Consider the following 13,691-nt stretch of genomic DNA (forward strand, 5'->3'; position numbering starts at 1 on the left):
TGTGCGGCTGGCACTGGACTACACCGTGGCATCCTTACTGCTATTTTTAACAAGCTAGCTAGACTACAGTTAGTGTGGGTGCGGCTACAGGCCTTCAGGGATGTGATTTGCAGTTTGGGTAAACATAACTTTTGTCCTCCAGCATTTTCCTCTCGCTAAAATATTGCAAAATCACTTGCACTGGGACTAAAACAGGTAGATAGCACAGATACCCTCAACCTATGGGCTGGGTCCAGTCCCCAGCAAGGTCTCTGGTCTCTCACATGTTCTAAAACTAGGGCTGTCAAATGACTTTAAAAAATTAAGCATTCTTAATTGCAGTTTTAATTGCACTGTTAAACAATAATAAATATTTTGGATGCTTTTCCTACTCTTCAAATATATTGATTTAAATTGCAGAAAGCAAAGTGTGGAGTCCTTTCTTTATATTATTTTTGTTACACATTTGCAATGTAAAAAAATAAACAAAACTTGTTTGTCTTAGCAATTGGCTGAACAAGAAGTAGGACTGAGTGAACTTGTAGGCTATAAAGTTTTACATGGTTTTGTTTTTGAGTACGGTTATGTAAAAAAATAATTCTACATTTGTAAATTGCACTTTCGTGATAGATTGCATGACAGTATTTGTAGGAGGTGAATTGAAAAATAATACTTTTTTTACAGTGCAAATATTTGTAATAAAAATAATATTAAGTGAGCAATGTACACTCTGTGTTCTATGTTGTAATTGAATGTGTGACAGTGATTTCACATGGTACTTGCTGAAGCATAGCATTAGGTGGGATCTGGGAGGCTGTAATGAGGCCTGCTCTCCATGAGACCTAAAAGGAGAGAATATGAATATGCTGAAGTCTAATCTTAGCTTGACTTGTGGGGGCATTCAGAAAGCATTGCTATAAGTAAGTGAATGTGGTTAATTACATTCTGGGTTTCCCATTAGAGTAGGCGCCCAGGTAGTCAAAGGCCAGTGATTTAGCGGGTAGCATGTCTTCATGAACAGAAAATGTTTACATGTTGTAATCTGCTTTACATCTTTGTGAGAATATGCTTTCAAATGAGCTGTGCTTTCAGCTGTGCAGATGTCAGTTAATACCTAAAATTCACCTTCTCAATGGGAGATGTCAGAAACATGACTGTGGATTTCACTTTGATGGCTGATGCTCTTTATAAGAAGTGCAGAAACCTGCTTGAGCGTCTGTGGTAAGAGGTAAACTTTTTAATACAGCAGTAAAGGTAAAGAGATGCCTAAGGCCAAATTCTGTGCTTTGATAAGCATGCATGACCTTTATAGAATTAAAGGGAAAATGCATACGTATATTTCCAATGGCAAAATTTGGCCCTTCTGCTTTCACTTAGCTATCAGTATTTCAGGATTAAAAAGTCTTGTTGCGTAGAGGACAATTAGTCGCCTGTAGTGTGCTCTGAAAGCTCCACTGTCAACTTGGCGACTTTACCTTTGATATTCTGATACATAGCTTTTACTTCACAACTTTTAGAATATCTTCCACTTTCCATATGTGTAATGGTTCAGTTACATGTATAATCTGTTTGTTGATGTAACTACTTCACACACAAATCTTTTTATAATAAATACCTTATAAGTATCATTAAGCACTAACAACACACTCACTACTTGAAAATGGCCCTTAGAACTAATTGCCTTTTTTGAAGGATTCTCTGTGCAGCTGAGAAGAGGAATAGTTCTTGTATTATTTTGCCCACTAATGATGCAGTCCTTGTGTTCAATGTTAGAGGTGAGTTGTGAGGGAAGAACTGGATGAGCATGGTGCCTTGGTGACCCATGATACAGAAGGAGTTCCATCCCAAGGGGGAGATAGGAGTGGAAGAAGGAAATTTATTTAAGCTTTTGAGTTACTGTGGTCAGAAGTAAACTTGTAAGGGTACCGTTTTGAGGGCCTCAGGACTGGTTTTGTTGGGAGAGCAATGGAGAGTAGATGGTGCAGTGGAAAGAGGGGATGACATAAGAGCTGAAGTTTCTGAGATGTGGGCTTAGACAGAATATTGCTGGGCTTTGAAAAAAAGGATAAGAAGCTTCAGTGTGCTGCCACAATAAATTAAAACATCAGATGGAAATTTGTGTCTGATGCAAGAAACTTGCATGCTTCCCAGAGCTTTGAGGAAGGTTGTTAGTTCAGTTGTATTGGTCCTCAGCCACTGTCAGTGACTTGGAGTGCCAAGAGTTTTCATGTTTTGAATGCTGGCACGCCTTTACATCCTTCACCTACAAAAATGAAGTGGGAAGACTGATATTTTAAATATCTTTCGGAAACAGCATTTTCTTTACCAAGCTTGAATATATTCTCGGTACAAATGACATCTGTAGCAATAAAATCCTAGTTTCACAATTCTTAAAACATAAGACAAATCCATAATCTGTGCTATTTTTTGGATAGTAAAAACTATCCTCTTAGGCCAGAGGTTTCCAAACTGTGGGGCGTACCCTCCCCCTCCGCCCCCCCCAAGGGAGGGTGGCGAGCAGTGATGCCAGGCAGCTCGAGCTTCAACCCATTGTGGTGGGGCTCAGGGTTCAGTGCGGTGGGGCTTGGGCAGGGAGTACCACCTCCACCCCCTGACTCACCTCTTTTTGTCTGGGTTTTGGTGGGGAGGCGCAATCAAAAATTGTAACTCGAAGAGGGAGCTCAGCTCAGAAAGATTGAAAACTGCTGACAGGTGTTTTTTAAAAAAGCTGGGATCACATTTTATTCATGCTATCAAGGCTGTTTGAATAGGATTGTGACTCTCATTGTAGACTCTTCCATGACACCTTTTTATATGCACAAGTTTGTGCAGAACTTACGAATGAATTGCAATCAAATCTCTTACTGGTGATAGAGGGATGAAAGTGATAATGCTTGGAACTTGCATGATTCTCGGGGGGTGAATTTCCGTTTTACGGATGAGGAGGAAAGGGAGGCACTGAGAGGCTAAGTGACTTGGCCAAGGTCACACAGGTGGTGGGTAGCAGAGCTGGTGATAGAACCTGCGTGTAGGATCTTGAGAGTCTTGTGGCTTAACCCCTGGCTCATACTGTACAGACCTAATGTGCTTTCGCAGTCTTTATAGGTGTGTTTGTTTCCCGTCAGAATTTAGCAGTGCTGTAAACCTGTATGCTAACATGATGGAAGACGTCAGGGCTTGCCAAGTAGCCGCCCTCTATTGCTCAAATATATTTATTCAGGACATGGATCCTGTTGCAACCTCAGGATGGACTGGACTGGATAGTTTGTAATAACTCCACTGCAGTGTAGTGCAGGAAAATATGTGCTTGTTCGGTTAATTTATCCAGCTGCCACCTCCTTCACAGAACATTGTTTTAGCTGTTGCTAGGCAACACTTCTTTTTGGCAAAACGTTCAAGGAATGAGCCCGTATCTCTGACTTAAAATGCCCTCATAGCGAAGCAAAAGATGAGAAGTTGAATTTCTGTTTCTTCGTTGGATCCTAATCCACGTTGTTTCTGAATAATGGTATCATGAAGCATTTTCTTGTGCTTATCTAGTAGTGTTAAGGCTAATGTTGAACAAATCCGTCTTTTTGTAACTAGAGTGCGTATTTGAAATGAAGCTGGATAGTAGAGTGAATTTCTAGTGTATATGCTGGCTGTTTTGATGGGATTATTTTACATTATGATCTGCGTTCAGTTAGATCAATATATATCTTTTTAATACAGAGTTGAGGATTCTTAAGGATGCACGTTTCACACGTGCCATCAGGACTCGAAAGTTTGCACCCAAATGCTTTGTTTAATGTGAACCAGATCACACCATGTACACAGGTTGTCTAACTCCATAAACTATAGCACTGCTGCACGTTTCTTGATTGTATGTTCCCACATACTGGAATGCTGAATATTTTGTTGCTGACTTGTTCATAGCTCAGAATTAAGAGCTACAATGAACTCCTCTTTTAGTTCAAGTGTAGTATACCTGTTCTCAGAAATGTGGGCCATTTTATATCAGTTTAGCTTCACCTAAAAAGAGTTGTGGAAAATGTCAGTGCTTGCACATATCTATGCATAGATTCTCTTCCTCCTACCACCACTCGGATGAGAGTAATCGGAGCAATTTGGGCTGCTGCAAATGACCTTTTGCTCCAAAATAGCTTGCACTTGGTGATTATCTGGCTATGCTGCAAAGAGCATCTGTTTTGATAGGAGTTTGGCAGAAGATTGTTCTTGGAATGATGGAGAGTAGAGAGCGTTATTGTTTTAATGTTCATATTAATTATCAGGGTATCTAGAACTCTCATGGGATTTTTTTTTCTTTCCATTTAAATTTATCTGGTAGTGGCTCAAATATATTTTGGTGACAATGAATTAACAAATTAAACTAATAGCACAAACTTTATGCATGCAGTATACAGAAATGATTTCAGTCGTGAGTTTACTATACTGTAACTTTTGGAAAGTACTCTTCTGGGGGCTCATGGTCAGTGTGGTGGTTTTGGAGAAGAAAAGTAGATGCTTTTCTCATCATACTGGCAACGTGGCTCCATTTCAGTTTTGAAATTCATGGGTTAGATTGAGATGTGCTCATTGAGTATCTGAAGTTTAAATAGGGTGAAGTTGTAAACCTCTGCTTATTACACTGGATTTTTCTTAACTGTCTGACTTATAACACTTTAATGCTGTCTCTTAGTCCTTCACAACATCTATGCTGATGTCGTGGTCTCTGTTAAACCAAGAAACTTTTTAAGAATGGAGTTCTGGTCACAGGACTGGGGAAAAACATTATACTAAACAATGACAAATTTAGGTGCTTAAGACTTTTGCACTTTTTTGCAACTTGCAAATTAGACGATGTGCCAAAAAGGCCTTAGACTGTGAGAGGAAGGGGCCCATGGAACAGTCTGAGTGAGTGCACATTGCATCTTCAAAAATGCTGATCACTTTAGACCATCCTGGAACGACAATGGTTTGTTCTACCATTCCAGCTGGTAGCATACATAATTTAAATACATACCATCTTCCTGAAATTTTGAACTCTCAACATGCAACCCATCTGTCTATCCATGGTAGAATTTTATATAGCACTTATCACTCTGGCGTCGAAGTGCCGAACAAACTTAAAGGTTCCAAAAGTATATTCTCGTGAGCTAAAGCGGAAATGCATTTTTTTTAATACCCACCCAAATGTGAAAATGCTGCACTGGACATATGGTAAAAGCCAAAAAGGACTCATTAAACACCAGTGAAATGCAATAGGCTGAGCTTTTTTGGAGAGAAATGGTAGGTAAAACAGTACAGTGCTTGAGCTTTACAACAACATTTGACTGTGGTTGCCCCAGAGAAGTATCTCAAGCTCTGCAGTTACATTTGTTACATGAATAGTGGTGTCCCTCAGATACTTCTGTGCCATAACTCATGATACATTCTGTTCTAATGAATGATGTCCAGTGTCTTTAGCTTGTTTTAACATGCAATGAAGAGGAGAGGACTTTGCCCCTTCTTTACAGACATGGTTGGAATGTAGAGGTTGTATACTAACTTCCGTAGATATTAGGAGCTAAATTCTGCCTAAGATATGCAGGGATAATTAACTTGCATGAGACTTGAATGCAGCCATCGGAGGGCAGAATTTACCATAACCAAGGAATTCTCTTACTGAATGAGCCCCAAAGTCCACCTAGCCCAGTAAACTGTCTTTAATGGTGCCTCACACCAGATATTTTAGAGGAAGGTTGAAGGAAACCCCCCAATAAACAATTGTGGGATAATCTGCCTCCCACGAAGCTCTTACCCCAGTTTGTAATAGTTAGTCTGACTTGACCCCTGAAGGATGAGGTTTTATGTCCTCCTCAACATGTCTCTTTATTAGCATTAACTATTATCATTAGGTAATCACATAAGCTCCCAGTATCTATTTGAACCTTTGAATTTTGTATTGGGGGGGGGGGAAACAACTTTTATTAGTTTGATTTTTTTCCATTCTCTTCTGTGGGAAGAAGTGGATGCTTATTCACTATTGGCCTGTTTCTTAAGGCAGGCTGGCATTCTGTAGCTGGCTTGGTGACTTTCCGTGCGCCTGGAAATGGGAGTGACATTCAGTACCTTGGTTCCCAGCTTATTGACACTTGGGTACTTCGCTGAGATGGCTGCCTAGCTTGTAGGATATCTTAACTGTGACTCTCTGGAGTGGTGTTGCTGTATTTCCTGGAGAAGGAGCACCAAGACAGTGGTGTTGAGGAAAGTACAGGAGAGACAAATTGATGTGGACAGGCTCTACTCTCTAATGTGTCTCCCTGCACAGGAAAGTTTACAGGTAGGGGGAGGGGAAAAAGAGAGAGACCTCCCTGGTATACAATGTGAATGGTGTGTGGATTGGCCAGGTTGAGCTCCCCCATTGATCTGCACTAGGATGGAATATTGTGGTTAACGTGCAGCATTCAGCCAACTGTTTTTTTGTTTTTCATTTTAGACATGCTCATGTTTTGCACGTAGATAAATGAAAACAGATGTAGTTTTATAAATGATGGAGCAAACGTCCTCAGAATATACAGTGGGCACGTATATACACTGGAACTTTACACAGGAGGAAGACTGGGCTTGTGGCTAAAGGACTAGACGAACTCAGAGCCTGCTTTTTCTGAGTTTCTGTCTTGGTGACACTCAGTCTGTGGCTTAGAGAAATCAAGTGACTTCCTCCATCTCAACTGTCTATCTGAAAAATGTGGCTAATCCCCTACTTAACAGGCAAGCTGAGAGAATAAATTAATTGATATTAGTGACGTGGTTGGGGGAAATGCCTTCACAAGTACTTTGGTACTAAAAATGAAGTAACTGAAATGCTTACTAATGTAAATGTTTTTTGTATCATCTGGGTACTGTAAATATATTTAAACATTTTTTCCTTGCTGAAAGTCCAGGAGAGTTCAGGTAGAACTGAGGGAAGGCTTGCCAAAATCCAGAGTTGAGCTGTTAAGTGGAACAGTACGGTTAAAACCTAGTCCCAACCTTGTAGACAAAAGAATACTGTGGCTTTGTTGCCATAGTTTCAATGCAAAATCTGACCTTCGCTACAATAACATTCGGTTAGAAAGAACTAGCTAATCAGTTTTCTAAAATTAGTGTGTTCCCTAGTACATAAGCTGGTATGAACAGGATATTTAATGAAATATTATACTTAGTTACAAGAGCCCAGGGGAATGAAATGCCTTGATGAGTTGTTAGGGGTAGGGGGGACCAGATCAGTGCCTATCCTCCTTTTAATACAATCAAAAGTTCTTGTAGTTTGTGGCCTGCTTATTATTTTAAGGTAATTCTATTGTTCTGTTCTCCTCTGCAGCTGGCCCTCCTCGCTAACACACTTAACTTTCTTCCTTAATAAGCTTTCAGACTCTGCCCAAGTGAATAGGGGCACCTGAGCCTTCTGAAAAGTTACTAAGGATGCTGATGAATCAAAACTGCTGGTTCATATCCATACTGGGAGTATTAATATAAAACTTTTCAGAGGACTTCAAACAGTTCTACAGTAACCGAAAACAAAAACTTAGTGGTCTTCATCAATGGGTCTCAAGCTCTTCATGAAGGGGTAGATATAACCACTATTTTATATGCAAAGGTTGAGGGGAAATACTGAGACAGAGAGAAATTAAGTGCCCAAGGCCATACAGAGGTTGTTGGCAGAGATGGGAGTAGAACTTCTAGGTGTTAGACTCTATACGTCTGTTTTAACCAGTGGGGTATGCTGCCTCCAATTACAAACCTGATTCTCTAAAGTGCTGAGAAATATGAAAACAAAATGGAGCTGGAGAGAGGTGCCTAGTATGCTAAAATATTGCATTTGGTATTTTTAAAAATAACTTATCCAAATGTTTCAGACTTCTGAGATGCATAAAACTCCGTCTGACATGGAATAACTTAAGCTAATGCATCTATTGTGTTCTGGGGAGATAGCCCCTACTTAACTGACCAACCCTGGGATGGGATATATTTCTAACTCAGATCTTCATCTGGTCATGAAAACGGTAGCTGAAAGACCAGTCTCTTAGCAGTCATGAAAGTTATGTGTTTTGAACCTGTCTTGAACACACAGATCAATCTTACTGGAGCCCGAGGTGAACTTTGAAACCCTCATCCCTATCTTGTGTGGGTGTTTGGGCTTAGTAGAGGAGGAAGAGACAGACAGAGACCAAAATAAATGAGAACAGAGCTATTTTTTCCTGAATTTAAAGACTTGATGTTTCACTTGAACAGGAAATGAGATGCAAAGATTGAAAGAATGGAAAAAAAAAATGAGACTTCTCCTTGAAGGAGAGCTCCTTGAAAGAGCTGATTTTGGCCTGTTCCTCATTGTTCATTCCTGTTCTAGCTCCTGTGTTCTGTTCCCCAACTGAAATCTCTGCTTCAGCATTACTGAATCCCTGTGCATTTCTGGTTTTTTTTTGTTTTTTTTTTTCCCCCATTTAGGACTAGAGCAGTGCTGATTGGCAGCCCTACTTGAAGCTCCCTGTATGCACAGAAAATGCACAGCATAGGTAATGTGCCTCAAACTTGACCTTGAGAAGAACCATCTTGGGGGCAAAATTATCCAGTCACTTTGGGAAGGAGGGTCTTGGTGTCAGGACAGGGAGTCGAACCTAGGTTTCTAGACTTGGTGCTCAGGACAATCTGCTGTAGCACATTCCCCCTCCCACCAGGTAATACTTTCTGACTGCTTGCTTTTTGATAGGAGATCACAGATAGCAAACTTTTTTTGGGGTGGTTAGGGGATTACTCCATATGATTGATTAATACCCCACATGACCAATTCTTTGCTATGTACACCCTCCATTTGGTGATTCCATTTGGAAATGGTCTGGGCTACTTCTGAATCAGTCACAGATCACTGTGGAACTCTTCAGTTAGGGCAAGTTCATCGTTCTTGACCATTTTAAATGGCTAAATATGGATGTGAAGTAAGTCCACTGTTTAACCAGTCCCCTGAAATTTAACTTTATCATGTGTTAAAACTGTCATTCAGTGGTGCCTTGAAGCACAGGGGATAACAAATTGTAGGCTGTGCTAAGGAAAGCAGCTGTTATCTCCAGAAACATTCTCCTGTAATATCCTCAATGTTCTCTGACACTTAAATGAGTCAGCTGTCAAGAAATGGCTCCTATTGGCTCCTTCTTAGCTTTGCTTTTGCTAGATGCAGCTTGCAGTTCCTTAAGTAGCACATAGTTGCAAAAAGATGTGAACTATCCACTATTCAATTCCAGTACAAATACTGTTAATTCAACGTGACTATAAAACAAATGGTGAAATTTGTGTGCATATCCTGCAGTTTTATACCAGGCTTCTGATTTATGAGCTCTGAATAGAAAATGACAATTCACCTCCACATGTCAGGAATGAGAGCCCATGTATATCTCGTGGTCTACTTTCAACCTGGTGAAGCTTACAGGATAGACAGTGGGGATGAGGGTGGAATTGGATGAGGGTGGAAACTCCACTTTGGTGGAAGATGAGGAGAGAATTGCCTCTAGGGTGGATTTTTTTTCCCTTTCCTCCATCCTCAAATACGAGATATGATTTTCTTTCTTTCTTCCACCTTGCCTTAATTTTTTACAGGATTCCCATCTAGGCCTTTATGGGAAAAATCCTGTTTAATAGGGATGAAAGCAATAGGTTCTATAGAAAAGCAGTAGGATTTTAAATACTCTAAAATCCCATAGAAAACATTTCATTCTCTAGTCAGTTCTGTAGTGCTTTTTAACCTTTCTATAGTAGAGACCTAACTCCCATTAAAAGGTTATTTTGGACCACCTGTAACTTTGTATTTGTAAAGTCTATAGGACATAAAGCTCAAATAAAAATCTTTTTTAAAAATACAGTAGAATCTCCTCAGAGTTATGAACAGCAGTTACGAACTGACCAGTCAACCACACAGCTCATTTGGAACCAGCAGTACGTGATCAGGCAGCGGGGGGGACGACAAGCAAATACTGTACAGTACTGTGTTAAACATAAACTACTAAAAAAAAAAAGTTAAAAATTTGTTGACAAGGTAAAGAAACAGTTTCTGTGCTTGTTTCATTTACTGTGCAGAAGAAAAATGCTGCTTTTAACCATCTGAATTTAAAGTTTTAAAGCTGTATTAAGTCAATGTTCAGTTGTAAACTTTTGAAAGAACGACCCTAACATTTTGTTCAGTTACAAATATTTCAGAGTTATGAACAACTTCCATTCCCGACGTGCTCATAACCCTGAGGTTCTACCGTCTACATAAGCAAACTCAACCTAGGAGTAAGCTGTAAAACACCTTGTCTTCATCCCTTTAGCTAAATCCTCAATGAGAGGGTTCCCCCTTGTACATGTGTGTGAAGTGGTTGTAGCAGAGTAGGTACTCAGCATGGGTCATGCACAGGACACATTTTGCTCAGCGTACTCTGCCTGGAGCAAGGATGTGTAGTCTGCTCCTCTGCCTGTGCCGAGACAAACCAAATCACAAGAGTACTTCCCCTCATATCTGACTGAGAAGACAGTCCTGAGAAGATCAGGACTCCTGCCCAGAGGCAGAAGGAGCAAAGCATGATTCTGCACATAGATCCAGCAATGTAAATAGTGTTGTCATCCCAGCAAAACATTGTCACTTCTTTTTCATGAGCTGTCTATGGGGCTTGTGAGCTCCAGCATTTGACATATTGCTGTGAATAACTGACTCCTTTGTCCTTTCAATTTGAGAGTATGGCAGTTCCATTTCACTAGGTTTTTCAAGGTAAACTAAGATATTTAATCTGCTAACATCTGAGTCTAGGACTGATTTTCTCCTTTGATTGTTGGTGCATCACTTGCACCTGACAAAGTGCAGGGTGCTTCACTGGCTTCTGAGCAAAGGTCAAGGTGCCAGCATTAATCTGTAAACCACGATGGTTTGGGTCCTGGATATATGCAAGTCCTTCTGTTCTTCTCCGCAGCTGATCGCTGGAAGTATTTTTAAATTGTTAGGTGGGGACAAAGAAAGAAGGGGGGGGGAAGGGGCTGTTGAGGATTCATGACTGGTAATCCCTTCACTGTCTGGCAATCCAAAAAGGAACCTTTGGGGCCTCTATTTGCTCGTTCTTTTACCTATGAAGGTCACTTGAAAACGGACACAAGATAGTCTCAGTTCACTCCTATGAATATCAGTGAGTTCTTCAAGACCGCATTATAGAAAACTAAAATTATTCTGAGCATCAAGCCCTGAGCTTCTCAAATGCTCTTTCGCAAAACATATTTGTAAGGCCCTTCCGTTTTGGTATTAACTGATTTTATTTTTATTCTTGCTGAGAAATTCCTGTTTTTTTGTTTTTTGTTTTTTTTTACAAGCTCTATCATTCGCCTGGAGATTTACCTTTCTTTTACATTTTCTTTCCCCCTCCCTTCCCCGAATCTGAATTGTGGATCCAGCTCAGTAACCTGGGCAGACCCCTTGATCCCAGCTCCCGACTCTGGCAGGGAAAAGGTGGTGGCTCAGTGACCTGGGTGGACCTCAGGGGACCCCAGACCTGGCTCCCCACTCTGGAAGGAAAGATGGTGACTTGGTAACTTGAGTCGCCCAGGTAACTAAACTGCCGTCTCCTCGTCTGGAGTGGGACTGGAAGCAGAAGGGGGTAGAGGAGGCAGCATGAGGATATGGTGCCCTTGCCTCTTCCACTTCTTCTGCTTCTGGAACTGCTCTGGCAGAAGGGACAGTGACTTGGTTATCTGCGCAGATCCCAATATTTACCCAGAAAACTGGGGAAGTTAATTTTTTGCACATATTTTAATACCAATTTAATTTGTGGGAAATTTAAAAACATAATAAAACCCAAAAATGAATGGTCTTGATTATTGGTTCACTAAAATTTTACACAGATTGTCTTTACGTGGTTTTATTTGGATCTTTAGCAGGTTATTCCTAAAGCATTGCACTTACCATTTTAACTTCAATCCAGTTCATAAATAAAGATTCAGTCCAGACTTACTGGTCAGAGCGAAGGATCAAACACAAATGAACAACTCTAAAGTTTTGAGAAGTTTCTGATTAAATTAAACTGGAGGGTTTCTCTGGGCTCTTGCTGGGGCCATGTGTATCTGCATTTCCATCTGGCTGTACTCAGCTTAGCTTAATTATGTCAAATCTCCTTCCAAGCTAGTTTGCCCAGCCCTTGTTTATATTCAGTGTTGTTAATTTTTGGTGAAAGTTAAAGCCTGGCTCTGAGAGGTAATAAACTAGTGTGTTGTATGAACATTTCAAATAGTGACTATTAAAGAGTGTTGCGTCACCTCGGTGATAATAAGCACTGTGTTTCTGCAAGTCTTCATATATAATGCATATAACTGGCACTGTCAAATAAGAGATCTGCAAATTAATATGCACCAGAAGTGAGTAAAACATCAGTCATATGTGAAGGTAATTAGTGCAGAGTTCTCAACATGGGCAATTATCTTCTGCTTAGACTTTACAATGTAAATAACTTGATTAGAAATATGACTTCTTGTATTTACTTTGAGTTATAATGTTTGTTGTAGCTTTCAATCAGTTTCATAGAGTAAGCACTTGTCTTCCCCTAGATCTGCTGACAGCAGTAGGAAAGAGTTTGGCATCAAAAGAAATACAAAATCACTGAGTGTTTCTAGAATGCCATTAGGATTCTCTCCTGGTTTAATTGGAACAAATTATCTCTCCGATTTCAAAGTGCTGTTATGCCAAGGGACTTTGGTAGCACTTACAGATCTTTTATTTAGTAAATAATGAAACCTTGATTGGCTGAGGTTAAAAATTATACAAGGGGGAAAAATAAACACAGAGCCATAGGCATGAGGCAGTCAGAAAACTGGATGAGAGGGAGCAGCACTCCTGAAGAGGAAATAATTTTGGCCAGATTTACGGAAATCTTTAGAGCAGTGCATGATCTCGAGCCAATACCCGCAAACTTGAAACAAGTGAGGAGGCAGAGTTGGGGTGGCGAATTAGGGGAGTTAGTCCTTAGTTGATCTGCTAGTCTCCAGGGTGAGGAAAGGGGGTCAGAGAGATAGACTATACCTGTTCTTGTTAGTGATTCCAGTCATCTCTGCTCAGTGTGCATTAAATTAAAGCTGTTGTTTTTGAAGAAGCTGAGGATAAAGACAAGATGTTATCTGCTTTTTCATAGTACCATGTAGAAAGAATGCATATGCATTCACTCCTCCCCCTAGAAGTCTCCTGATTGGAATTCTTAGAACCTGAGTATTTGGGAAAAATTCCAGCTTGGACTGTAAAAGCCAGGATTCCATTGAGCTGGGTTGTGAATTCATTGCTTTTCCTTGTAGCTTATATCTTTTTTTTTTTGTTCCCCCCCCCCCAGGACAAGACCATAGAAATGTATGGCAGTTCCTACCATATTGGATCAGATCCATGATCTGTCCAGTCCAGTCTCTGATATTGGTCAGCACCAGATGCTTCACAGGAAGGTGCAAGAAGTCCTGCAGTAGGCAGCTGTAGGATAATCTTTCCTGTGCAGAATCTCCTTCTAACCCATAACAGAGAATGGTTTAAGTCCCAAGCACGAGATTTTTTTCTTCTGAAACTTTTTTAGTTTATAACTCTAGATATTCTTGTTAAATGTATCAGAATCCCATCATTTTTGAATCTTGCTATACTCTTGGTTCCATCAGCAAGCAAAGCTTTTACTTGAAAGAAAAACTATACACACACACACACATATAAACATAACTCTTAGGGTTACATA

At 40.2% G+C, this 13,691-nt stretch overlaps 1 protein-coding gene across 2 annotated transcripts in view; it reads left to right on the forward strand.

Annotated features, from left to right (window-relative positions):
- ITPR1 (inositol 1,4,5-trisphosphate receptor type 1) overlaps positions 1-13,691 on the forward strand; it is a 247,403-nt gene that overhangs the window by 18,880 nt on the left and 214,832 nt on the right. The window lies entirely within an intron of this gene.

This window comes from Lepidochelys kempii, chromosome 7 (genome assembly GCF_965140265.1).
Source record: "Lepidochelys kempii isolate rLepKem1 chromosome 7, rLepKem1.hap2, whole genome shotgun sequence".
In the NCBI taxonomy this organism is placed as follows: domain Eukaryota; kingdom Metazoa; phylum Chordata; order Testudines; family Cheloniidae; genus Lepidochelys; species Lepidochelys kempii.